General features: G+C 35.9%; 1 long non-coding RNA gene across 2 annotated transcripts in view; it reads right to left on the reverse strand.

Moving 5' to 3' along the window:
- Window positions 1–1,255: 1,255 nt before the first annotated feature.
- LOC135248031 (uncharacterized) overlaps window positions 1,256–27,512 on the reverse strand; it is a 74,132-nt gene continuing 47,875 nt past the window's right edge. For both annotated transcript variants that reach the window (XR_010328355.1, XR_010328354.1), the window contains 2 exons: window positions 5,757–5,822; window positions 1,256–4,105 (listed from right to left, as the gene is read on the reverse strand). This is a non-coding gene — a long non-coding RNA (uncharacterized LOC135248031). The remainder of the gene's footprint in view (window positions 4,106–5,756; window positions 5,823–27,512) is intronic.

Below are 27,512 nucleotides of genomic sequence, written 5' to 3' on the forward strand. Positions count from 1 at the left end.
CAAGCATGTAATTTCTATATGTTGTTTGTTTAAACTGTAAATGGCTCCCAAAGGAATATTGCATCATACTGAATTTTAATTGTATTAGCAGTGAAAGGACTTACATTTGATTACCCGTTTCCTTGGCAAAAATGCTGTCGTTTAAATATTTAAATAATTATGTATGTTGTCAAAAGCAGAGATAAATTAAATTACCATAAATAACATTACAATCACTTGGCAAGCGCTCTCATTATTGTTAATGTGCATTAAAAAAATAAATAAATAAATCCATGAAGTGTTTAAAAATAAGCCACATAATATTGTAGCTTTTTACAGTAACTCTGTAACTCTGACAAAAGTCATGCTAGGAAGCAGAAGAAAATCAGTTAAAAAAGAAACAGGGTTATGATAAAAATGTAACACTAAACAATTTCCAGAAGTACTCTGCGTTGATTTAATAGAATTTCCCTGCACTGGATTACAGCTTGTCGATTTGATTATTGCAGTTAATGAATTCCCATAAGTGGGGCTGCATGGGTACTCCCCCACTGTTTTGAAACACAGCTAATCACACATCTTTTATCATATCTCTTTGGAGAATCAGTGACTGCCAGAAGGGATACTGTGATGCTAATTGAGACAGCCCTCAAAACTATGATATACACCACCCAATTAATTTACCCCATCGTCACAGAGGATGGGTTTCAAAAAGCCGACGAGTGGTATCTTTTGGATGAATATTTCAGTTTTTTCATCTGACCTACATTGGCTTTTTTTTAATTTTTAAAGAAATGTTTCATACATGGCAATTCCATTCCTGCAGACAATCCACTGATTGAATGAAAGGGGTGAAACAGGTCACATTCGTAAAGGAACACGTGCATTTCAGCACAGGTAACAGATGATCTGCATTCTCATATCAACTAAATCACAGGCCGTAGTTCTGCTTGTCTACTTGAATATATATTGGGGAGACACATGGGATCTAAGACTGCAATGCATGCATGTCCCAAAGGTCTGTGGTAACACAAGGGCAGAATACTGATAAGTACAGGGGTCCTCAGCTATTCAAGAATAAAACTTAAATTAGAGTAACCGGTCCATCTGCTAAATGTTCAAATGGACAGATTTTGCATGGGTTGGTATGCGTTGATTGCTTGCCCATTCCATTAAATGGGATAATACTAAAAATAAGAATATTTGTCAATGCCTTTCTTAAACTATATGGCGTAAAATCGACATTGACATTAGATTCAACAGAGCTTGCTGCAAGCAACTTGGCTGTGTTCAATCAACTGAATCTAATTATCAATTAAATTTAGTTAACTGGTTGACTGAGGGAGAAATTACTTTTTCACATGGGTGGTATGGGTGTTTGAAAACTTTTAATATTAAATAAATGAAATAGCAATGTAATGATGTACATATACAGAGGAACTTTTATGGTCCCTGGTTTCCAGACCACAGGATTGACCCTCTGCTGAGTCACGTTTACCATTAACTTTTCTGGTCAACCAAGGCATGATTAAGTGCTTGTCTCCTTCCTTTATAGTTTCACGGCACTGTATCTAATTTAAAATACAGAAGTACCAAAATATTAGATTGCCTCTAAACAACTACATGAAATATGCCAATTTAATACCGCAAAATATATTTGCTTTTATCATACTTCTCATTTCAATATATATACTGTTGTTACACATCCAGTGCTATTATTATAATATTATAGATAACTTGCACACATAAAGCGAAGGCACAGTCAAATATTTTTTTATGGCTTGTAATTGGCTAGCAAAAGGTTCCCCCACATTAGCTAGAGGTGTGTGTGTGCGTATTAGCTGAAATAAAAAAATGTGGATGTTAACCAGCTAACAACTGTGAGCTATCATTAACTGTAACATAACTCTGTTTAAAAAGTCATGTGTGAATAACAGTATATTTCAGCATACATGAAGTTTAGATACATACAGCATGCACAGATTCTGTACAGGTATGAGGATACTGTAATGTGTTAAATTTATGTAATGTGGTGCACCATCCCCATCACCACTACCACTAATACTACTACCACCACTACTACAACCACAGCCAATGCCATCATTACTACCATTGGCACTAATATTGTTTTACCAGCACCACCAGAATATGTTATTTTAATGGCAACACTTTATGCTCAGGTAAGTCCACAGATGTTCTTCTGAAACTCTAGTCCGTTACAGTCCAGTAAAAATGTTAAAAGTTTGTTAGAAGAAATACATAAGAAATACATTTTTTCACATCCCTCCTAGATGACCTCAAAGTTCAATAATTACAACAATGAAATGTGAAGACCTTCATTAAGTACACTATGGAAGAATTTGACCTCAACCTTCACAGTTCATAGCAATATTCAGCTCCAGCCTGTGACAGAGTAAAAAGCTTGAGCTCTTACATTTTGTAGTTAACATTTGCACCTTTTTATAAATATTTCAAAGGATTTACAGTTCTCTTTTCTACATATAATTTTCAGAAATCTCAGCATTTCATATAATTGAAACCTTGTGTTGGTGAACGCATCATGCATCTGTGACTTAAGATGGACTTAAAATCAATGAATGGAATGAAATTCAATCAGGTTTATTCACATAAAAAAGAAAGGTAGTTCAAGGCAAGATATAATTGCAAAATTATATTGCAACATTAGCGTCATTTCATTTTAACCCCCTGATAGAAAGTCAAACCAAAAAAGTACAGAGACCTGGAAATGTTCTCTGGTTCTTTCCCTAGTCTGACTCTAGATTCAATTAAAGGGATGTGTTACTTTGAAAGAAGTGTGTGATACTGTACACATTGGCTGTCTCCTAAGGTTTAATCACAACCATGCCCTGCACAGTGAATTGCTTCAAATGGCTACAATATATGGTAAGTGTGTGTGTGTGTGTGTGTGTGTGTGTGTGTGCATGTGTGAGAGTGTGTGTGTGTGTGTGTGTGTGTGTGTGTGTGTACAGTATGTGTATATGTGTGTATGTGTGTATGTGTGTGTGTGTGTGTGTGTGTGTGTGCCATACACCTTAGTGTCTTTTACTTTGGACGTCAGCAGCAGACTGCCTCACACTTCCATTATTCTTCTTTCGTTCTGTGGCCTACCTTGTGACGGATTGCAGCAGAATATTTTAACACATACAGTATATTGTTGAAATTTAAAAAGTGATTTTGTCCTGTTCGACATGAATATTCAAACCCTGCATCTGAAGCAAAATCCTCTGTACTGAATATTTTCCCTGAACTTTTCCCCTTTGTTTAGTGAACACTGTGTTCTCATGTTTTATTTACTGATTTATTGCATCATTTTATTTTTGTTAGCATTTCTGTTTTAAGCCATAGGGTTTTTAAAAAAGATATATTCAGGCCAAAACAGTAATTGGTATTTTGTCACCGTTGATAGTAATTACACATTTTCCCCAAGATAAGCTAACATTTACCCCCCTCATTATAATTAGGTCATATATTCAATGCATTTTCATTTATTAACTCAAGTAGTTTTAAATTGAATTTATTTTATCTGTTATGTATCAGAAAAAAAGTTATTTATTTATTTAAAGTCAGTAAGGAATTAGAAAATTAAGCATTGTCTGTACCCATAAATGAGGACTGGAGCTCCTCCAGCTCACTTAGCAACCTGTTTTGCTCCTTCATAATCTTACCCACCGATTGTGTGCACCACTCAACCATCCAGTTGTCCCTGTTCCCATATTTTGTTAAATTGTACTTAGGCATTTCAGTGTAGGGTCCGATTCCTTTCTTAATTCCCCAAAATAATTTAAAGTGAATTAACATATTTTAAAATGTCCATATGTTCCCAGAATTTACTGAACTGAAATTGAGCCCCATCTTTGATGCTTAATTGGCTCTTAAAGGTAAAACGGCAGATTATTGCATTCACCACTCTCCAATTTCGTAAGCACATAACTGCAGCTGTGTTGGTTGTTCAGTCCTCTGGTGCAGTAACTGCAGAAGCACAGCTGTTGGATTGCAGAGAGAATAGAGGAAATGGTTGACTGCCTACACTTCTGAGGACTCTTGCTTGTGTGCACCCTCCCTGATTGACAGAGAATCTTGCAGCGGTGTCAGACGCCTGCCAAGACTGAGCATTCAAAAAAACAGAAAGAGGGAGAGAGAGAAGGGAGTTGTGGAAGGTGAAAATAAAAAAATACCATACATAAGTGGTCAGAGAAAGCAAAAAAAAATATGAGTCAGGGCTGAGGGCTAATGGTACAAAGAATGAAGAAAGTGGTAAAATATAACAGAAGCATTAAGTTCAGAGGAAGATGGAGCTTTTGGTAGAGTGGATTCAGACAGTGGCTTCATGGTCACCGGTGGCAACAGGGCAGCCCATGTGATGCCCTTCTCTGGATCTCAGATGGCAGCAGTGGGGAGGATGTGAGTGAAACAGATCTCTGAAAAGGCAGAGGCCTGGGTGTGTGACCTTTTTAAATGGTAACATTTATGCTCATTGGCTGTGAGGAGATTGAAGAGACCTGAAAGTCATCCTAGTAGAATTTCTGCTTGTGCTTCCACCTGAACAAGGCAGACATCTTGAAAAAAATGCAAATTATCATCATTAATAGTTAGTTCAATAAGAACATTTTACTGTATATCTACATATTACAGGACTTGAGTGCAACAGTTAACTTTAATTGTATATTATTATTATTATTATTATTATTATTATTATTATTATTATTAGTAGTAGTAGTAGTATTATTAGTATTATTAGTATTAGTAGTATTATTATTATTGTTATTATTATTATTATTATTATTATTATTATTATTATATCATTAAGTAACACAGTAACATAATATCCCAAACTGGTAGTATGGAGACTGAGCTGTCTTATTAGCTAAGAACAACATGCTACTGAGACATAAAAAAACTGCAGTAGCAGATGTACCAGTAGCAGGTGCTTGAGCTGAAGTGAAAAACAGCATCGGGAACAGAAGTTCACTATGAGTGAAACAGTAAAGGCTCAGACATAATCCTGTATGTGTGGGGGGTGAGAGTAGGGACTGTAACCTTCAGTACTGTAGCAGAGAAGTCAGTTCTAGACATGTTGGAGTTGGGCTATGTGAGTCAGATAGCGTAGGCAGGAGTAAGGAACGTACCTGAGGTACATCAGAGAGGTCAGACACAGAGGTGACAGTTAACTCTCTAGTACAGTATGACAAGAGCAGGACACTGCTGACCAAACTCTTTATGTGGAAAAAAAACAACAACATTCACTCCCAAGGGTGACCAGCATGCAGTGAAGGATGCCTGTAGTGATGGGTAGACTGTTAACGAGGGATTGAGCGGACATCTTTCAAATTCTCTGAGGGGTTTGAAAATAACCGAAGATTAGGGTCAAATCATTGAGCGTGAAAATGGATACCCGCCACCAAATTATTTATGGAGGAGGGATATAGGCTGTGATTTTCAATGCTGGGGCAGGGAGGCAGTGAAAGTGGCCACATTAATATGACAAATTGGTTGTGAAGTCGTGTTATCTGTGCAGTGTGGCAGGAAAAAGTGCAATGTTTACAAATTAGTGGATTAGCTAACTTTGTTTAATCCAGCAGACAGCCACTGGCAAAATGAGACACCTCCCCACCCCACCAACCCTAACTCCAATCCACCTTCCTGCAGGGCCAAGGCTGACAAATGTCACATCACAAGAGCTGTCATCCTAATGCACCTTTTAGTATATTAGCCTGAAAGCAGCCATTCTGTTCCTTGACAATTCTTGAAATCCTTACCTTGTATAAAAAGGATTGTACTTTTCACTCTTGCAATTGGAACTGGCTTGGATGCCTGCACACTTTCTGGGGGAAAAAAGAAAAAGAAAACATGACAATAAAATGTCCTTTAAGGATGACCTTGACAGAGACCACGCTATCAACTCTTAAAGCTGTGACACAAGATTGAGGAATGTTTACTGCAACTGTATTGATTCAGTAGCCGTCAGTTTGTAAACAGCTCATTTCAGTACATCAAAATGGTGCCAGAGAAATGCATTCTTGTAAAATAGACAACATGTCAATGTGAGATTTAAAGAACGCTCTTCACAGATTGCATCAGCTGCTGTATCCCGGAATCTAATAGAAGGAGCAGATTCAGCAATGTCTCAATTCTGTTGCAGAGTTTTATTACTATTATTGGTTTGATTTGGAGATAGAGATTTCTTAATAATGCCTGTTATTAGAAATTCCATTTTGGGATCATTCAGCAATCTAAATTTGATTAAAAATGTATGCTGTACTTTGGATCAGGAATTATATGATTTCCATTTAACACCAAAATATTAGAACTTGTGATTTTCATGAAATCTGCATATGTACAAATATAGCACTCAGTCTTGAAAGTGTGCTAAACTACTCTGTGTGTGTACAGAAAAATAGAAACAGGCATATAGTCTATTCTATTTCAAAGTGAATATTGTAAAAATATAAAATACATGCCCATAAAATAAAAACATTTTAATATGATTTGGAATGTCAGTGTATTAAGTTAAATTGAACATGGTAATGTCACATTGTTAACTTGATTGTTTTTAAACCAATTAAATTCTATTAATAGGCAAATGATCATCTAATTATGTTTCATTAATAAAACACATTGCTGCACCTGTATAATTGTATAAACAAGGCCACCCCTGCATTGTGGAGAATAGGCTAAATTGCCATGGCTGCACTTTAGAGAATCGTGCGCCTGAACCAAAGGTGCGGAAAAATTTGGTGACAAGAAATGTTGTGAGAATAAATTCTGCAATTGGGGTCAACTTTAATCCACCAAACCCTTCACATATGAAGCCAGGGGTGGGTTATTTTTGAGAATTTTTTATTATTCATCCTATTCATGAAATCTTTTGTTTTAATATTTTATTTAGTTCAAAAAGACACTCAGAATGAAAATTGTTATAGTTTCTAATATTTTGAGCACTTTATTTTTCAGTGTTGATTGGCTAAAAACTCATGTGGTACAAACTCATGATGTCGATTGATCAACAACCCTTGCTTTAGCAGGAGCGCACTTTGTAAAGATGCTCTTAAGAGTCCATATAACAATTATGTTTGGGAAACCTACTTACCCACTTAACGAGAGAGCATTCATTGCTTAAGAACCTCGTAAATATACTCATTAATCCTACGATTCAATGTTATTGGGAAACCACCCCTGAGCCAGTGCCAAACACAATTACTATTCAAAGGGTTACCAATTAGCTTTCACCATGAGTATATCCACAGTTGTGTATATTTTTCAAGCCTGCTTATAAAACTCTTCCAACTGATTACCTGGTCTCTTTGTTAATCATACTTTCCCTGAAGACTACCCTGTGTTGATTAAATCCAACTAATTGTATATATTCCACCTGTGTATGAAGAATTTTGGTAACATATTCAGACAATTACCTGACAGAACCCTTCATGCATCAAGTTCTCAGGTTGTCAATAAAGCAATAATGCACTTCATTATGTCAGTTCTACCAGTCTGTAGCAGAAATAAAATTGTGGAATAGAGCTACAATAATTAGATCTTGTTGTGTTGCTTCACTCATTTAATGAAATCCATCAAGCTGCAATTTTGCAGAAAATCCACTCCGCCAGCCTGTGCACTAATACTCATCAACACATTGCCTATTAATACTTTGTGAAACAAAGTGATATGAATAGAGTGATGGTGAGGTGAGAACCGAAGCCTACATTTACTTCTTTGTATTGTTGGTATAGACTTGACTCTTCAATTATATATATTTTTTGCATGCCTTTTATTGTCAGAAGCTTCAAAACTTAGAAGTGGAGAAGTAATATCAATGATATTATTTCCATTATATTTCGTCCACAATCCCCCTTTCAATTTGAAAATATATGCAGTATACCACTGTGATGACAACATGTTCCCAATCAAGGAACATGCTTTAAAACTTGTATGAAAGAGCATGTTCTTCTTTAACACACATACAGAATTGACTTGTATCCATTAATGGACACAGACATTCCATTCTCTATTGCCAGAGCTGACACACTTGAATGAGACAGAGATCTCAGACCGTGAAACAACCTTGAAAAAGCAGTCATTCGCCAGAAAAAAAAGACCTTAAGAGGAAAAAACATAGCAGAAGCATCGATTAAAAAGATATAGGAAGAAGTACCTTTGAAAAGCTATACGAGTTGAAAATAGAAATATGAATGAATTGCACCATCTGAAATTCAATTTTTTGCCCTTTTTTCGTCCCTTTAGAAAAGTCGACTGTAGATTTAACATTATTGCATTTAGAAGAAAAAAAAATGTTTTGAGTTAGACCTGAGTATGGAAAGGTTCTCATTAAAACAGCCAATGAAAAGCTCTCAGTGGATATTCCATGGTGAATTAACCATTTCTCAATTAGATTATAAATTGATCCGTTTTCCATAAACGCTTACAATGAGGCTTGAACTCAACTGTATTTTCAATGCAGTATTATATTTTCAGTGATACAGTATTTTTCAATTTTGGACACTAAGTGCCAGTTTCACGGGCACAGGCTACGTTTGGTCTAGTGTACAATTTTGAACAGTTTTCCACGTGAAGAATTAAAAGTAAAGAACAGGGCAATATATACAGTCTTTTGGCTTCCATTGCAATAAATCAAAAATTATCAATGTCCTTCCACTCAATGGTTAACTATTGATCATAATGGGAATTACATTAGACCTGTCAGCCATTAGACCTTACCCTATCCATGTGTCACTGTGACAGACATTGGCACTTCATTGCATATTGAATTAGCACAAGTAAATGTACATCTCTGCGTTCCGTATAATGACTTGACATACATGAAACACACTGACTAAATCTGCTCATTGTAGGAACTGCACAATGATTGATTAAACAATGTTTGCATGCAGTTGTTCTTTCATTTTTATTTCATTTGCGTTGCAATGTTGTTCCTGACCTGCCGTGTCATAGCACAACTTGTTAGCAAATTTCTGATGAAAATGAGACCACCTAAGAAGTATGATTGTGGGTATTGTAGTGTGTAAGAGCCTGCACAAACTTTTCAAAACAATGTAATTTGTTTGTATTATTTGTGGAATTAGTGTGCTTCCAAATTGTCTTTGTCTTTTTAATTTGTGCAATCGGTCTTTGTGCAGTAGATACATGGTACATTGCTATCTATTCCTTATGTCTATACATGTCATTGTATTGACTGAAATCCGTTGATGTTTCGAAAGGACCAAGGACAACCTGTACTACTTTAACAGTGTACATATTTGTAAAGCTTCTCTTGATTTTACCATATTATGTATTGTTGTATTTGTTCCATTAAGACTGTGTATGATGTCACTGAATATTGCTTGTTTATGAATTTTAATTGTATCATTGTATTGATCGTCATCACTCTATTTTTTTTTAATACATACATTTTTTTGTTCTCATTCAGATGAGAGGAGTCAGACAAGTTTATAGATGGGATGGGATAATAGTCTAGAAAGTGCCATGGTGAGGAATCGAACCCGCAGCTACATGGGGGATTTGTTAATGGATTGTGAGTTGGCTGGCTGACAGGCTCTCCCCCTAATTGAATTCTAACAGAGTTTACAGGAGTCCAAGGGGAATAAAATTTATAAGAGTGAGTTCAATATTTTAGTGTATACCAACTTCGTACATGAACTGATTGCAACAGTTAACCTAACTGTAATTGTATTTATGAATTATTATTATTACTATTATTATTATTAGTAGTAGTAGTAGTATTATTATTATTGTTGTTGTTGTTGTGTTTTCATGTCACAGAATCCCAATCTCTGACTCTATAATGTTCTCCAGGAGTAGTTTCGTAATGATTCTAATTCAGCATTCTGTAAGAATATGTATTTTATTACTTGAGAGCTGCATTGCATACCTTGCCCGTTCTACTTCTATGGTTTCCCATTATATGACAAGCGATGTCATACTGGCTCCAAGTCACTGAAAAGTTTGACATATATACATATAGGTTCTCTCTTAGTCCCTTCCCTGGCCTATTCTTTTAGAGTCAGCCACGGAAGATAACCTACTGACTTCCTGCAGAAAAGTGCATGAGGGTTTAAAATAAAGATCATATCTTTTAATTACATTTTATGGGGGAAAAAATAAAATAGTGGCCACCCCCAATCCCCACACCCCAAGTATTTTATCAGTACAAATTATATGGTTGGGCAGACCAATTGCATTTACATTATCTATGTCACTTTAGTGTTACTTTATTTTACAAAATTAAAAAAAAAAAACATGTGAGGGTCACCTTTTAAATTTAAGTTGTACAAAACATGCGTGTTAACAACTTAATGTGCATTTGGATGCATATCCCATGTACATCACTGTTAGGGAACATGTTTCTGCCAAAAAAACCATCATTAGGGCCAGCTAAAGTCAATGTGGACTAAAACTCCACAAGTACGTTAGTTTCATCAATTTAACTTTATTTTAGGTTTTTACAGTGTGTACATACTGTAGAAGTGTTTGACAGCAAAATTGGCATTAACTGGGACTAATAGATTTGTGTCAGGCTTCCTGAGTGACGATAAATGGGTGAATGATGGCAAGCCAGAAATTAATTTCTAGTAAGTTTGGACAAAGTTTTGTATAAACATAATTTTATGTCACTTCTAACTACATCAGTTCAGCAGTAGTCCAAATGCAAATGTTGTTAGGTATGTGCTACTAATTGTTTTACAAATTCATAAGTTCTCCTGAACAAAACCTGTCTTTAAACAAAGGTGAACCAGAGAAATAAATACCACAGGCTCATTACATTTCATATAATAACATAATCAACCAATACCAGTCAATATAATATAATTTAGGAATATGAAAAGAGGGGTGGTACAGTATGTGCCTGACTTACTTATTTGGTAGAAGTGCAAGTAATCAAGTATCAGTTTAAATAATTTAACAAAACCCGAGTTTAATGGCACTCTTACTGGGGACACCTGGTTTTTGGAGAGGCATTTTCAGCAGTTTTATCATTTGATTCTGTAAATTTAGTCCTCTGAACTTTGCCTCTGACAGGACTGTCACGTTTTATATTTTCTGAGGGAGAAAAAAATAGATTGCAGGTGACCTAATAACCAGCACTGATAGCAATTTGCGCTGACAGTAATTCCAGATATGAACAGCTAGCAGTTTTTCAGGATTGCACTTCTACAGATGTCCAAGGTGCATTATCTCTCCTTGGTTACCTCTGACATTTTCCATTTAGAGTGTCACAGACATGGCACAGCCACCTACCTGCCTGAAAGGACAACTCTAATAGGCAGTGGCAGTTAATATATGAAGTTGCAATTGTTATTTGGAGATGTGTTCTGGAAACAGTGGAAACTGGCCATTTCACATATTACCATGCGTATTTTCTTTTTCTTTTTTTTCCCTCCAGTCTAATAACAAATATGATAGAATATCAATGTGAATAATGTATCAATAGTTTTATTAGATTTGTATAGTATTTTCATGTAGGATATCTAGTAAGGCCTGGCCATGTTGATACTTGCATCAATCAAGGCAATTCTGGGAGTCCTCAGTAAACTCTTTGGCTTAACTGCTGTTAGCCAGGGTGTCAATAAAGCAATCTGAATTTAAACCACACGTTTCTTGAAACGTTTTTTTTTTTTTTGTCACCAGTATGTATAGTGGCTGAAACTGACTAATGTTTTAATTTTTAAAAATTTTATTTTTAACAAACCTGTGGTTCAATTAAAGCAACACACAGGTTGGTAACCTGAGACTGGATACTTAATTGCTGTTAGGTATGATAAGTCTTGAATTATTTCAGCTATATATATTCACGATGGACATTGACCAGAAAATTGCTTGATGGAACGTACTTTGACAGAAGTTCCATCAACAAATGATGAAAATGGAGCTAAATCCTACGCCTATGTAAACGCATCCAGCCTGAAGACCAGATTTTCCTTCGAGAGAGAGTGCATTCATCAGTGAAATTATTCAAATGCAAGATCATTCTGGCTGGGCCATTGGGGAAATCACAAGGTTGAGATTCCATCAATAAATGATCAAAAAATTTGGTGAAAACAATAGAAATTCCAAGAAATATCTACTAATTTGTTCCATGAATAGACACTGAAAGCTTTTAAAATGTTGATGGACTCCAGGACAAACATGCTCAGCCATTAAGTCAATATTTGAAATGAAGCTCTGCAAAGCCAAGTTTGCTATTTATGCACTAATTCTGTGTATATTTATGATGTCCAAGGAAGCTCAAATTAGTATTGGTGAGACCAAAGCTGAGTCAACTTGTCCTGGAGTGGCTGGGAAGTTGTCATTCGCAGATATAAATAATAATTACTGCACCTCTTGACATCACTTGTGAATCATGTCTATTACCTATCGCCCCATTGTTTGTTTGCATTCTAATCTCAGAATCAATGTGATTACCTGAAAAATGGTTCTGAAAACCCATGTTGTTCAAAGACTCCTTTTATTAAATAGTATTTATGTGTATATGTTTTGCCATTTGACAGAGTTTTTGTGGTGAGTCCTCCCATTGTCAGCTGTGCAAAAGTAAATTAATGGGTGACTGACAGGTATTAACTGTTGCTTAGGTGTTGCCTTTTGCATGGATTGTTCACACATAAAAGAGCAGTGAGTGTCTAGTATTGGGTTTAGCCTCTGTTTTCATATGTGAAGATTGCATTTTTAGTCAGAGGTATATACTATCATGCAGAATGGCTGATAAACAACTACTCTGTAAAATGAGATGACAGACAAATTCATTAAGAAGGATTGTGCAGACACTGGGTATATCAAGTACAGTAGTTTGGAAAGTCTTGAAAAAAGAAAAAAAATGTTACACTCAGAAATAAACACCTTACAGGTTGGCCAGGAAAGGCAACTGGAGTTGATGACAGAATAATCCGAAAAGCTGTGGAGAAAAACCCTAAAGCAACAGTTAGTGTCATCCCCAGCAGTCTCCAGGGGGCAGGGGTGAAAATAGCACAAGCCTCCATATGCAGAAGACATCAAGAACAGAGTTATAGAGGCTATACTGTGATGTTCCGAGTAAGGACCCACACGCAGACCAGGGAAATCCAAGAAAACGTCGTCTTTAATCAGTGCGAAGTTCGTAGCCAGGTGATCAGAGAGAGTGCGGTACAGAATCGAGTTTCCAAAAGAAAAGTAAAAAGACAGGCAAAAAGTCAAAAACCAGGAGATCAGAAATAGCGAAGGTACAAAGGGGCAGGCAAAAGAGAAGTCAAAGAAAAGCGAAGGTCGAACCAGATCAAACAAAACCAAAAGGGGCAGGCAAACTCGAAGTCGGGCAAAGGGGTGTCGCAAGAATCTCAATAAACAAAGGCTTACAAATAATCGGCACAATGAATATGATCAACGTTCTGACAGGTAACTGGTGGAAAAGACTGACATTTATACACTGGGGAAGGTAACAATCAAGGAGGGGTTACGTGAGTGAGGGCGGAGTAACAAACAACATCCAGGTGAAGAACATTAGGATAACTAATTAAATGACAGGGGACTGACAAAACGTGGACTGGAATCACATAGACAACAATGATAACAGACGGCCTGGGTTTAGCAGGTAAAACACGTGCAGAGAGAGAGAGGTGCAGTTAGAGCAAGAGACAGGTGCAGGCAATTGCAGAACTCAGCGTTAGAGCAGGCTAGAAAGAAAAGGGGCGGAGCTACAGCGCAGCATGGAAAAGGAGAGACTGGTTAATGTATTAGTATAGTGATCTAAACTATCAAAAACCCAAAACTAGTGTGTGTTAGTCCATTAGTAATATTCACATGTTAGTATATTAGTGAGGTTAGTACTTTACAATCTATAAATTAGTAGGGATTAGTAGAAATTAGTAAAACTAGAAATCAGCAGGAAGAAAGTAAAGCGAGACTGGAAAGAAGGGGGGAAACCACGAAAACCCGGAACCACCCGAATAGTGAAATCACACAAGTACAGGGGAGTGAAGCAGCTCAGGGAACACAGACACAGAGACAGTACTGGGGAGACAAGTGACCGGAAAATACAGACTACAACACTATACTACAAGATGCAAACCTCTCATCAGCAGCAAGAATCCAAAGGCCAGATTAGAATTCGCAAAAAATACAGAGATGAGCCAGAAGAAGTATGGAAAAACCGTTTTATGGTCAGATGAGTTCATCCGCTAACTTAATTTTACACAATTTAAAATGGGGGGAATCAATGCACAAACAGTTGTTTCGGTAAAATGGTAAATCATATATGCATGCAAATGCCATGACATAAAAGGTGATCATTTATTTTTGTCTCATTATTATTATTATTAGTTTTATCTCAAATCCAAATGCCTTAAAATGACAAATTTCACTGTACCATTACCACACTTTTGGAAGGCCCTGCATATAAGAGTTGGTATGACATAATAAGAGTTAAAATGTGATGCATGAATGTAGCCATAAATTCCTAACTTCCTCGTTAGTCAGAGAAAATGCAGTTTTTTTCTTCTCATTCTCAGATAGTTTGCTGTCACATTCTGGCATACCTTAACAGCATGGAAGCATGTGTAAAATACTACTGCTATGGGACATTCCATAAAGATTCACTAATGTAACTATGTGTATTTGCTTAGCAAACCTGTGACACAGAACCAATGCCAGCGACAAATAACTGAAAACATTAAAATGGCCTTTGGTAGCTTTTTGGATAGACAATGCAGGGCATCCTTGCAACTTGAATACACTCTACAGACCTCTAAAACAGAGTTGATCTTGATTTTCAACCAAAATAAATTGATTTGTTGGTTGAACTAGAGACCACTTTTATAAGGGAGAGACAGAAGGACACTGTGAATACAATGGCCTTTCTTAATTGCATGACATAAAAATCTACAACAGTAAAATGGAAGGCCAAAAGCATGGCAATGGAATGGAATAAAGGAAACTTTATGAGGAAAACAATCCCTGTAGTTCCTCAAAGTGATGACAACAAAGGACCATAGAGGAGGTGCATAAAATGAATGGATCTGTGGTAAATAGGTGGAATTCAAACACACCATTCACCTAATAAAATTGACTGCTTAACTAAATCATTTATTCAGATAATTGGACCACACCAGTTTATCAAAGCAGAAAATAGGAAATATGCATTTCAAGATGCACCAGTTTTTATTGTGATTGTTTTTTATTTATTTACAATTTTATGAAGTGATGTCTACAGAGGTACCAGTAGCAACCTCAGAAAACAAAAAAGAGATCAAAAGGCAAATTGTTGGTAACTGGAAAGCAGTGAAACAATAAAACTGGTAACATGATTCACTTAGATCTGTACATTAAAACTAAAATGTAGAAACCTTACTGACCAACGTTGCATGCATTTTGAAGACTCGTTAAAAACTGCACTGAAGTACCTAATCAAGAGTTTAGATCTTAGATTATCTGTACTGACTATGTGTGGATTATGTGGGAGTACTTCCGTATTTAATTCTAATTCTCTCTCAGCACAAAATGAGAAGCTGCATGAAGTATTGTAGGTGAGAAATGAAAAGGTGTAATACTTTTTATGAAAGTATGATTAACAGATATTAATACATCCTGCAATTAAAAAAAAAAAACATTCCAAGTATGTTTGATGGTACTAATTACATTCATTTCTGCTACTTATGACATCTTATCAAATAAAGATACTGGATCAATATTTGCAAGTAGCAATTTTCACTTTGATGTTAAATAGTTCTAGCTGTAATATCCAGCACATAATATGCAGATACATTCATTACAATGATGATCACACTCTAAATTATGTTTATTCATTTGTTGGGTCATCTTTAATGGAATTGTTTGTCCTGTCAATACAGGAAATATATTCATTAAATACAATTCCGTTCACATAAAAATACAATGAGACAGACAAGCACAAAGTTGTTGTTTTAATTTTCCTTCTCCAAGGAAGTAATTATAAGGCCATAATCACTTACTAAGTGTCAGAAATTCATGTCCTATTTCAAACACTCATTCAATTGCTTATTTATATTTAAACTGAGTGTTGTTACAGCAGTGAAGAGGAGTGAAAAGTCTTTTTTTATTATTTATCTTTATTAACCTGCTTCTTATTCGTGAATTATGTCTTCATAAATCTGAGCTGACCAAAGAAGGGTGCACCTTTTTTGAAAACCTTTGGCTGTTTTCATTTGATAATTCATCACCACATAATGAGGTGCCCTTTTTCTGCCAGGAGAAAAGAAAATGGAATAAGACCATAGAGTGGAGGTGGTGGAGTCATACTAACTTACATAATAAATGATTCATTTATTTTGACTAATATTAACTAACCTTTCAAAATACTCCACATGACACATTCATCTTGGAAGCTCAAAATGTTGCCCTATTTGCCTTTTGTTCTAGTTTTGGTTCTTCAGAGAGCCATAAAATTTCCCAACACCTATTCTTTATCCAATTCTTTAACCTAATAAAGACTAATGAACATGATTATTGACATGGGAAAGCTTCAATACAAGAAACATTGGATTCTTCTTTCTTACGTCAACATATTTACTAATTCTCTACAAAATAGGCTGGCATGAAATGCTCTTCTTACCAAATACACATAACATATGCAGAAACATGACTCATTTTATACCCCTCGATGGAGTCCAAATTTAGGGCCATATTTACTAGGCATGCCACAAATTACCATCAGGGCCGCAAAATTATGTATTGCCGCATGTTTTCAATTTAGCGGGGAATTTACTAAGACTGGTTATGTAAATGGCCACAGCTGCAGTAGGTTCATTTAAATGCAATGTCGGTATTTACGATGGCAGGAAAGCAACTTCGTTGTACTGCTCCATCTCTGGTGAAGTTGGGCTTTGGACAGGTGCCACGGTCCATGGATGCAATGGATAGGCACCGTCATCTTTTAATGTAAGCATATCCCATTAGTTCAACACTTCAGAACACAGTTTTAATACTGTAAAAAAAAAAATAAATAAATAAATAAATAAAAAGGTAAGTAAAAAACTAGTAATTTTCAGTTATGAGGCTGTAGGGGAATGCACAAATATGAATAATGAGGACAGATGAATGTCTTAATCCCCACACATAGGCTCCAAGGAATGCAGGGGACATAAATATATTACCTCATGCGGTGATCAAATGCTGGAGCTAGAAGCTGTGCTGGCTTGCTGTCACAGGAACGTACATAGAGTAAGCTCATTTAACTCGTTGCTATGTTGCTAAGTGTAAGTGTTGCTAGTGGGAAATGGATGCTAGGTGGCCAAAAAACTGTCCCCGTCTGTACAAATGTAACAGCCGTTACAGTTATGCCATTTCTGAATAGCTAAAACAAATAACTTTGTTTGCTTTGTGATGTTATATGTTCACACAATTCCATCTAAAGAATTATATGTTTACAAAATGCCATCTAAAGAGAGATGGTACCCAGTGAGGTCGTGGGGAGGGCTTCAGATTTGGAGATTAGGGACACTAGATGGTGTTGAAATCTACATGTAGTGTCATTTTGGGGAGACTTTAGGCATTTTAAACCGTGTTTAATATTTGTTAAAGAAATTAATTGTAGCCCCCAACATGTTTGACTTTTTAAGTTAGCTCAGTGTTCAATGTTAAATATGTTCAGCTAATTTGCTTGCTGTATTGACATAGCCTCGTCTTCTGTATGCTCCAATTAATTAATGGAAAATAAACAGCTACCGAGTCCCCGGCATTTATAATAAGCACACACTAGACTGATCTGTATGGTCAGCTATTTGCTTTGTAAAAGCATACCAAACAAAAGCAACATTTCTCATCTGTTTAGACGGTACCACGACTCATGTCATGGTAAGTTACAAAGTTGCTAATCTGAGGTTTTGGCTGCTCATACATTACCGTTGAAAATGAGTTTCCTTGATTAACATTAGTCAGTGCATAAAAACCAGCATACTGTATGCACATTATAGGGTGTTTTCTTTTACGGTTACAATTTTTCCATACCCAACTATGTAGTATGGATGTAACAATGTACTGCGCATGCCTTGGTCAATTGTATCCAACTTGATTAAGTTATGAATGTAATTAGAACAACTAATGACTACTGATATGTCAAAAATGTTTGAAGTAAAAAAAAAAAGCTGTTCGAAGTAAAATAGCATAGTAAGCAAAATATTTTCTGAATAAAAGAGCAAAGTCCAAAAACTGTTACATTAATGGCAACTCTCTCAAGTGTAAGGCTAAACACACTGATGATGTTTACTTTTTTGCTGATGTTGTTACCACCGCAAGGGCCACCAGCCATGATAAATCAGCTGTGGCAGGTCATATGCATAATTTTACATTCTCTCCTCCCATACAGTATTTCTGTGGTATAACATCAGGCCACCCTAAATTACATATGCATTAACCCAAGCACATCAATTTATGGGTTGCCACATTTCTCTCATTTTTCCAGCACAAACCTCCGGTGCTGGGAAACCTTATAGTAAATATTAGCAGAGCTTTTATAAACACGAATGGAAAAAAAGTTTTTTTTTTTTTCCATTCATGTTTATAAAAGCTCTACTAATCCTTAGTAAATATGGCGTTTAGATTTATATAAAAAATTTTTTTGAATTATTTCTTTATTCTGAAGAACAATTCAGATGTTTTCCCCAAAAATCACTGGAAGGTATTCAAAATACAACAAACATTCTAAAGCATTGAAAAATACATTAAAGTTATGGAAGTAGTTAATTCTCTTGCCAAACATAAATGTTGTACTTGATAGAATGCCCTGACTTTTGCAATATGTTTTTAGAGCATTTTTGTATTATTTCTCAATGTAACTGAGGACTCAGAAGTATCTTCCACTTGTGTCAAGCTGTACTTGTACTCAAATTGAAATTAATGCCAGAAGGATGATGTTTGTCTCTGCAGAATTTTTTTGCACTCTTCAGAATGAACTCTGCTAAGTTCTGTATACAATGCACAAATCCAGGATGGCTGAGGTTCAACATTTTATTTTTATTTTTTTTTTGCATACCTTTGCCTCTGACATTCTTATTGCCAGAGTCCCTGGTCCATGGGTACCTCTTCACTTAAAGCAGTCATGGCATTCTCATTCAACAATTCAGAAGGATTTTTTTTTAATTATTATTAGTTTGCTTTTGCTCATGTTCAAAATTGCATAAACAACAGAAAATCAGGCAACAGCAATAAGTTTAGTTCTTAATTTCGCTCCTTACATGTCAATAATGTTCTAAACAAAAAAATGCATCAGAAAATTGGAAAACGTTATTCAACATGTTGAATGCATTGAGGAGGCAGCTATTCACATTGTAGTCAATACATCATCAATAAAAATGTATCGTGTCCACAGTGAGCAATAAATGGGAATGTTTTGTGATAGTATTTTCATGAAAAGTTGACATTTGCAGCCTGTATTAAGGTAGCTCAAATCACAGAACATTTCAGCTGACAGACATTGAGAGCACACGTTATTTTTTTACTAAGTGTTTTTTTTGGCATCCTCACGCCTTCTGTATCAATTCTTGTCCCCTCAGGCTACAAGAGGACATGCTCCCTACAATTATTAGCATCTGCGTGGCAGACAGCATCCTGTTTGTCTGTGAAGATATTATTACCTCACTCAAGCACCGCTGGCGGCCCAGAGACTCGGGCATGACAGACAACAGAGTTTGACTAACTGTGAGGTTTTTAAAGACAGGTTCCTCTCATTAGGTCACCGTGGAAGAGGAGTGACTCAGAAGGCCTTCCTGGTAATGAATCAGGGACCATACCAAGCCTGCAGGGCCAGAATTATGCATCCTGGCAGTGGATCAATAATTCTCTAGCAGGGCCTGTGTGGAACCCTGACCGCCTCTTCCATCTGTAACGAGCCCCACTAGGTAAGTGTTTGCTTCGCCTTGAGTTGCCTCTCCAAATTACCCCACTGAGGTATAGCTGGGGAATTAGAGGGGTGAATGAAGACGCCCAGAGGCAAAATTATGCTCACTGAACCACTCAATCACTTCGCATTACCATCTCAGAACACTTCAACACTTCTGTCTCTCCCGAGAGAGTAAGATGTGCTTCCACTTGGCAATTAAGGATGAGCTTGTGTACCACCATGTTGCATCTTTCTGTTCCTCTGCACACATTTATGTCCATTTATCTCCCAGGTGTGTCTCAACCTTTTTTGTATCACTGAACACTGCATGTGTTTCTATGCAGGAATTGTTCCTTATCGGTTCTAAGTTTGTGGCTTGAACCTATACATACAGCTTATCTGTTGCTGAGGTACAGTACTTTGTCATTTGAATCTAGCTTTTAGGTCTGCCTTTGTCAGTTTTGTACATGGTTTATTTTCTTTGGGGGGAAACAATACAGTAAACTAAGCTGCTCATAACATTGGTCAAAATCTCTTAGGGAGTGTATTCATCATGAATATACTATCATGTTATCATAAATACACTACTGAACACTGTTACATTTGCCCAATTGTTTATAGCTTGATGTTGCACTTACTGTGAAACATGATGCCCTTTGAGTATAACAATTATTCTACAAAGTTAAACTCCATTAATTTTTTAAGGCCTGTGCAGAGCCAGCTCTTTAATAATTACATTTAACTGGGATAATTACAAGGAATAATTATAGTAAACAACCTTATCCTTAGGCACCAATGTCACAATGAAATATTTTCATTGTAATGTTCTGGACACAATATGGGAAACATAGTTTTTGCATGTTAAGATTTTAATTCACATGAAAGCGAACACGTGAAAATCCCCGGTGCAAGTGACATTTTTGTTTCACATGAAAATATTTTAATTGTTAAATGTTAAATTCACATGTGAAATTGTGATTCTCACATGTGAAAATACTAATTTCACGTGATTTTTTTTTTTTCATAACGGATGTCACATTACGCTTAGAAAGCTACAGACAGAGCAACAGTGAAACCTTTTGCTTCAAGTTATGATATGTTCAGAAGAAAGGATAATTAATGAAATTAAAATTTGTTGGTCAAGTTTTGTCTTCACAGAGAATAATGTACTCTCTGTAAATCTGGATCTGACACAGGGAATGTTTCTAAATATCTCTGCTAATCATCAACAATGTGTCATCAGAAAGTTTGCTTTGAAATTCAAATCCATAAAATGTAAATTGTTTTGACAGACGAAGAAGATATGAGAGAGGATAGATTCACATAGTTTCAGGACTTATTCAAAATGATCTGGAATATTCAGTACATATCAGTTCTAGTCTTGCCATAGCATTTTTTAGATCATTATTCTTGTAGTGTTGGTAAATATGGCACCTCACCTAATGGATTGTTTCAAGAGAATATAATTATGCATAATGCGCTTGACTGATCACTGCCCCCACGTCAGCACAACTTTTTTGCTTTGTTCACTGATAATTGCCTAATGGGGCGATCTGCACCTAGGGATGCAATCTCAGATAAACATGAATAAACAGCATCATTACCATAGTTTAAGACTGAATTTGGGCATAAAAGACCAAAACAAAACTGTATCGTCCAAACAATTCCTTTTAAGACATAAATGTGAAGGATACTCTGTGAAAGATGCAGGAGGTGGATACCTGACTTCCAAATATCCACATTTTACATGTTTCTTTTAGTAATGGACTGTCTGAATCTGGAACACAGCATGTGTAGGCTCGTGTTTTGACTGAGAATTCCCTTAAAAGTTGTGTGTATATATACACACAGAACTAAATGGGAAAAAGTTGATGAAGCAGTTGTCAGATCAGTGCTACTAAATGTGATTCATGATCAAGATCTCTGATATGCATGTAATGGGGGCATAATTTTCTTAACTGGCTTTAAAGATGGAATTATTTCAAATTCTGTTTTCTCTAATGACCACATGAGAGTATATATCCTTTGGTCCTGACTCTGCTTGCCACTATCTCACGGATAACAAAAATATGCAAATTCTGTTGGATTCATCATACTCCCACTAAAGTAATTCAGTGCAATAAATAAAATGCAATTAATGAATCCCTCTTCCAGCTCCGCTGTAGCGCACTTTTACAATTTCACTGTGACATAGTGCTGGACAGAGCACGCTTTCCAGAGGGAATTGAAAGACTAACCCTGCCATAAAAATAGAAGCCACTTTTTTTCTGGGAAAAGTGGTTAAGAGGTACCCCTAGAAGACAGAGTTGAAGCCAAAATAGAATAGAATCAAACGAAGGGTTGTGAATTAATCTTTTAAAAAAAGAAGAAATTTGTTTCTCTCTTATCTTGAAGCATGCACCTTTGCCTATATCTATCTCAAGTGGTGCTTGATCACCATGTTAAATGCTCTCTTGTGTGTTGCTTTGGCTTAAGCATTTCCTTTTAAAAGAAAACGTTAAAAGGACTTGAAATAAAAAATGAAATTTTAACCATGATTCATGAACCACCCATGAATCATATAGTTACATATTACCTTCTATCCTAATTGACTGTATAACATAATATAGACAATTGTAATCCAGACATTAAAACTGTGAGTGTACTTTATAAAGGGCTTTACCGCTAGATTTAGCTATTGATGCATTAATAAGAATAAACAAATATCCTGTGGGAAACAAAGCAATCAGCAGAGGTATATGAAACATGAATTAAATTGTGCAGAAATAAAATAAACAGCAGGAGAGTTCCACTTCAGAATGAGTTGACATTTCATTTGCATAAAATTACGCATGGCTGCCAGTGCAGTTAACTTGTTGAACTGTTTGTGGGGGGCAATCTGTACAAATAAAAATCAAAATGACTGCAGTTCATTACAAAATAATTACACAGTACAAGGACCTAACTCACCTGATACAGTATTTAAGCATAAAATGTCATTGTAGTTAAGGGTGATGCTTATTTTATATGAAATGTTTATAAATAAATTACTTTTTCTAGTTTAACTTTCATGTGTTATGTGTTAAATGGTGTCTAGTACCACATGGTATTGAATGCGGGCTTATGGGCATAGTGCATTTAGGTGGGATATTTTGCATGCCTTTCATGCTATAATCAATGAAAATACAGTAAATAGTAAAGTTTAATAGAAAATATGATTAAACATTTGACACACTACCTTATGATCTAATACTTGTTTTAAGATGATGCGTTGAATTTTGTATGGTACTTTCTAGGTCCAGAAGTTCACATACATAATAATAGCCGGTATTAATTAAACCTCCCAGTTTATTGCTAAGAAAATTAATCACAAAAAAACTGTTTTAAATTAAATGTTTTCTTTTGCTGAAAGCCTCAAAGGACAGTAAATTAATTGATCGACCTAACACTAACCTCAGCCTGCTCTCCATCTCCATCCTTAAGAGATCATAGCAACATACACTCTGCACTCTGTAATACACATTCTACATTGTAAGTCACGATGAATATCAATTAACCACAATAGTTACAAATATAGAGAAAGATAAAAAGATAGCTAGTTTGTCCTCAAGAGGAAATACTTTTCACAGTTCGGTGCAGGCATATGAGAACATTACAAAACATAACACATATCCAAAAAAGTCTTTCAATTCCCTTTTCTTAATACCCAAATTTCATTTGCAAAAATAAATAAAGAAAAATATTTGGTGACAAAAAACTCTACTAGACTTCTTGACTTCCAACCCATCATCAAAATGCTGTTCAGGGTAACATGTACATATGTAACATGTATGTGTTTCAATCATGGTAATACAGTGCATTGCACCAGATTAAACATTGGACTAGAACCGTTTTTGGACTACTTTTGTTGAGGTATTTTTAGAGGAAAGAATGCTGGAAATAATTTAAATGAAGACCGGGTTAAACATAAATGAACTCATTACTGTAAGTGTGCAGTGTGCAATCTTTGTTTTATCTTTGTTTTTGAAGGGTGAAAAAGATTAAATCTGAGACATAGCATTTTCCGGTTATATAATCGTGACTATACAGCATCAAAGGGCTCTCACTAACAATTGTGCTACATTAGCCAATTCAGGACAGGCCTGCTATGTGGTTGTTCCAAATTTTAAAAAAAAAGACAAAACCCAGGTGGAGAACCTGTTCTCATTCAGCCTCTACTGTGGCATGGCCTTCCAAATTCTATTTTGGAATCAAATACAACAGTGGTCCCCAGGCCTGGATTAAAAAGCAATCTATCTGATGTGATCTGTAGTCAGCTTGAGTGCTGAATTTGAGGGTGGCTTGCACTTATAAAAAAATGAGGTGCCAAGCCCTCTCCTTCCTGTCACCTCATTACCCATGGGTCTACCCCCTACTTCCTCACATCCTGCGGGGACAGTCTCAGATCACTTTTTTCGGCCACACGTCTTACCTTTTCATGTATTATCCTTGTGTCTCACCTCCTCTGTATGCTGCTATAGTCTATCTCTGCAGTGGAAACTGCCACCCTGCCTGATTACATTTTGTGGTCAAATTGCTGTGCCTTCCCATTCTAACCACTTTACCTCTCTCTCTCTCTCTCTCTCTCTCTTTCTTATCATGTTTAGAGGAACCACAGTACATACATGAAATGTCACATGTTAAATGGTATTTTTAAAAAGAAAAATGAAATAAAAATGAACAAATGTCTTATGTTTATGTTTAAAATGTTTCACATTTGTATATGGCAAAATGTGTATTGTAGTGTATCAAAACTTATATCTTGAATTCTCTGAAAAGTTCAGTCCCAAAAATGCAATGAATCTTCAGCTGAAACGCTTGTTTATTTCAATGTCTCCTGTACTGTGGGAATATTGGTTTTGTAAGGCTTCAGGCTATTTTCTACCAGTGTTGACCCTATTCATGATTGTTACTTTTGTAGGAAATACAACCCGCTCTCTGGTGATAAGACATCCATTTCTGCCACATTTCATCACACATCTAAAGCAGCAGTTTTATTTATACTGTATTTATGTATTTATTTCTGGATATGATTTTTCTATACACAAAAGAAAGTTTGTGCAGTTCACATATTGATTGGTTACGGCAAAACCCAAGGCTTGCTTTAAGAAGTAAAAATATCCATGATTATTTTCTGACTTTAACTTTGCTAAGATATGAGATTATGGATATGATTATGGGTTTGACTTTGCTAATGTCAAGTGAGCGAGACCATGCATCCATACTGATCCAGGAAACTGAAGGCCTTCCAGTATTACTTGCATCACATGGAAGATACTGGAATCTATCATTAGAGACAAGTCTGAATTATTTTTTGAAAATAACAACATCCTAAAGGATCGCCAGTATAGTCTTCGCAGGGGAAGTTCATGCCTGACAAACCTTTTCATTACAGGACGTATTTCAGAGTGGGTTCCGAACTGGCTGCAGGGTAAAACGTTGAGAGTTGTAGAAGGAGGATGTTACCTGAGTAAGGTACTGTTGGAAGTGGAGTCCCCCAAGGATTGGTGTTGGGACCACTGCTCTTCCTTATATACATAAACAATCTTGAAAGGGACATTGAAAGTGCATTCGTGAAATTTGTGATGCAAAAACTTGGAGCCATAGTTAACAGTTTGGAATACACTAAAGTAATCCAAGAAGATATTAACAGAAACTAGAATGTAATTTTACTGACATCTAAAGAAGCAGCAAGTTTTACAGCAGGATAAAACAACAATCATCACTTAAGATCATTGTTGACAAGCACTGCCAAAAATGAGTGTGAATCAATTATTCTTAAAGAAAGACAACCACTTCATTATTCAATGTAATTAACGGAAATGTCAGGATAATGGCATTAATTATTAAATGAAACAACAGAAGCAACCGACACCTTTATGAACAGTCTGTTGTGAATGATTTCAGATTACTAGTTTTTTGTTACCAAAAATCAAGTAATAAACTTTTATCCAGGGAATTATTATAATAATAATTTGATTCACCAATGAATATCAATTTATTAAAGAAAGCTAACTTTTTCAAGCCTAGAAATTTGATAATAATAATAATAATAATAATAATAATAATAATAATAATAATAACAATAATAACAATAACAATACTAATAATAATAATAATTATTATTATAATAATTATAATTATAACAGAGATATACCAGTATTGCTAACTTGTGCCCGAATGCAAGCTGTTACCTCTAAGTGAACCAGGGTATAGCAAAAGCCAAAGCAGGGACATGAGCAAGGCTGGCAATAAAAGGCTTTATTTTCCTCCTGGGTGTCCTATTTCTGAACTGGTACATCTGCTCCATATGATTGGTGACTGCTGAACTGAGAAGGCTCTGCATTGGTGCCAGGAGTCAAACTTCCTGCTCCGCGGCTGTGTGCGACCTAGTCATCAACAGATTGCGTGGACGCACGAGGCGGTGGGGGAGCAGTTGAGTTCGCTCGGGACTCAGTGGCAGCTTTTGCACAAACAAGAACCACAGAGGGTCATGTGTCTCCTGTACAAGGGCCACCGTTTCACCAGCAACCCTTCCTTCCCTTGCCAAAAAGGCCTCTCCTTAAACGTCTCCCTTGATATGAATTTCTCAGACAGGAAACTGAAGTAATTATGGCTGAAACTCAAGCAGTGGCAGTTGATCAGGATTCATTTGAGTCCACTAAGGCAATAAGTATGACAATTTAGAGTGTGTGTGGTAAATTAAGCAGTCTCGGTTTGGTGATGATTAATTGCGTCGAAGTACAAAATCAAATGTGCAAGCCTATGCTTGAAACATCTGTCATCTGTCATTAGTATCCCTCACTTTAATTGCTTCCTATTTAAAGAACCAATTACTTTTCTTGTCAGAAATACTTTCATTATACTTTCAAGCCGTTCACCATATTAAATTACGTAAAAATAATCACGCTGAAAAAATAGCATGGGTTAATATTGCAATTAACCTCATGCAAAAAAGAATAGTGTATAGAATAGAAATAAGACACTACTTCATGTTACTATCTGCCAAAATGTTCTGATCAATCTAAGAAACTGAAAACTGCCACATTCAGATTATAAGCTTACATCCTTAGCTACTCTCTACTCCTCCCAGAAAGTGCCAAAATAAAAAGGTTTAAGTTTAACATTATTGTGTACGTAGAGTACGCTGAGCCACAGTAACAGGTTAAAACATATTTGAAAAATGCACAATGTGACTTGGCTTGCTAAAGGAGAACAGTGTTAATTTGCCTTGTTTCCATCTGCTCTTGTTGAGCTCATGGGAGAGTAGGCCTGCTGTCATTGCTATCTGCGTCTGTCACCACTCTCTCAGCACAATTATTCATTTATTTATTTATTTATTTATTTATTTATTTATTTATTTATTTATTTATTTATTTATTTATTTATTTTTGTTTAATTTATTTTTGTTTAATTTATTTGTTTGTTTGTTGCTTGTTTGTTTATATTTATGCTTTCTCTCTACCATTAATTGGTGGTTACTGTGTTAAACTGTTGCCCAAGTGCAATGTTGTTATATATTGCAAAATTTAAACATTCACAAAAAGAGACATATAATTGATAATTAATAAGAAAGTGACTGTAAAAGGTCATGTAGCCAAAGGGTTGCACCATATGTCTGCAAACATTCAATGCTCATCTGCTAAAGGTTTGAGCCATAGGC

This window comes from Anguilla rostrata, chromosome 1, assembly GCF_018555375.3.
Source record: "Anguilla rostrata isolate EN2019 chromosome 1, ASM1855537v3, whole genome shotgun sequence".
Classification (NCBI taxonomy): domain Eukaryota; kingdom Metazoa; phylum Chordata; class Actinopteri; order Anguilliformes; family Anguillidae; genus Anguilla; species Anguilla rostrata.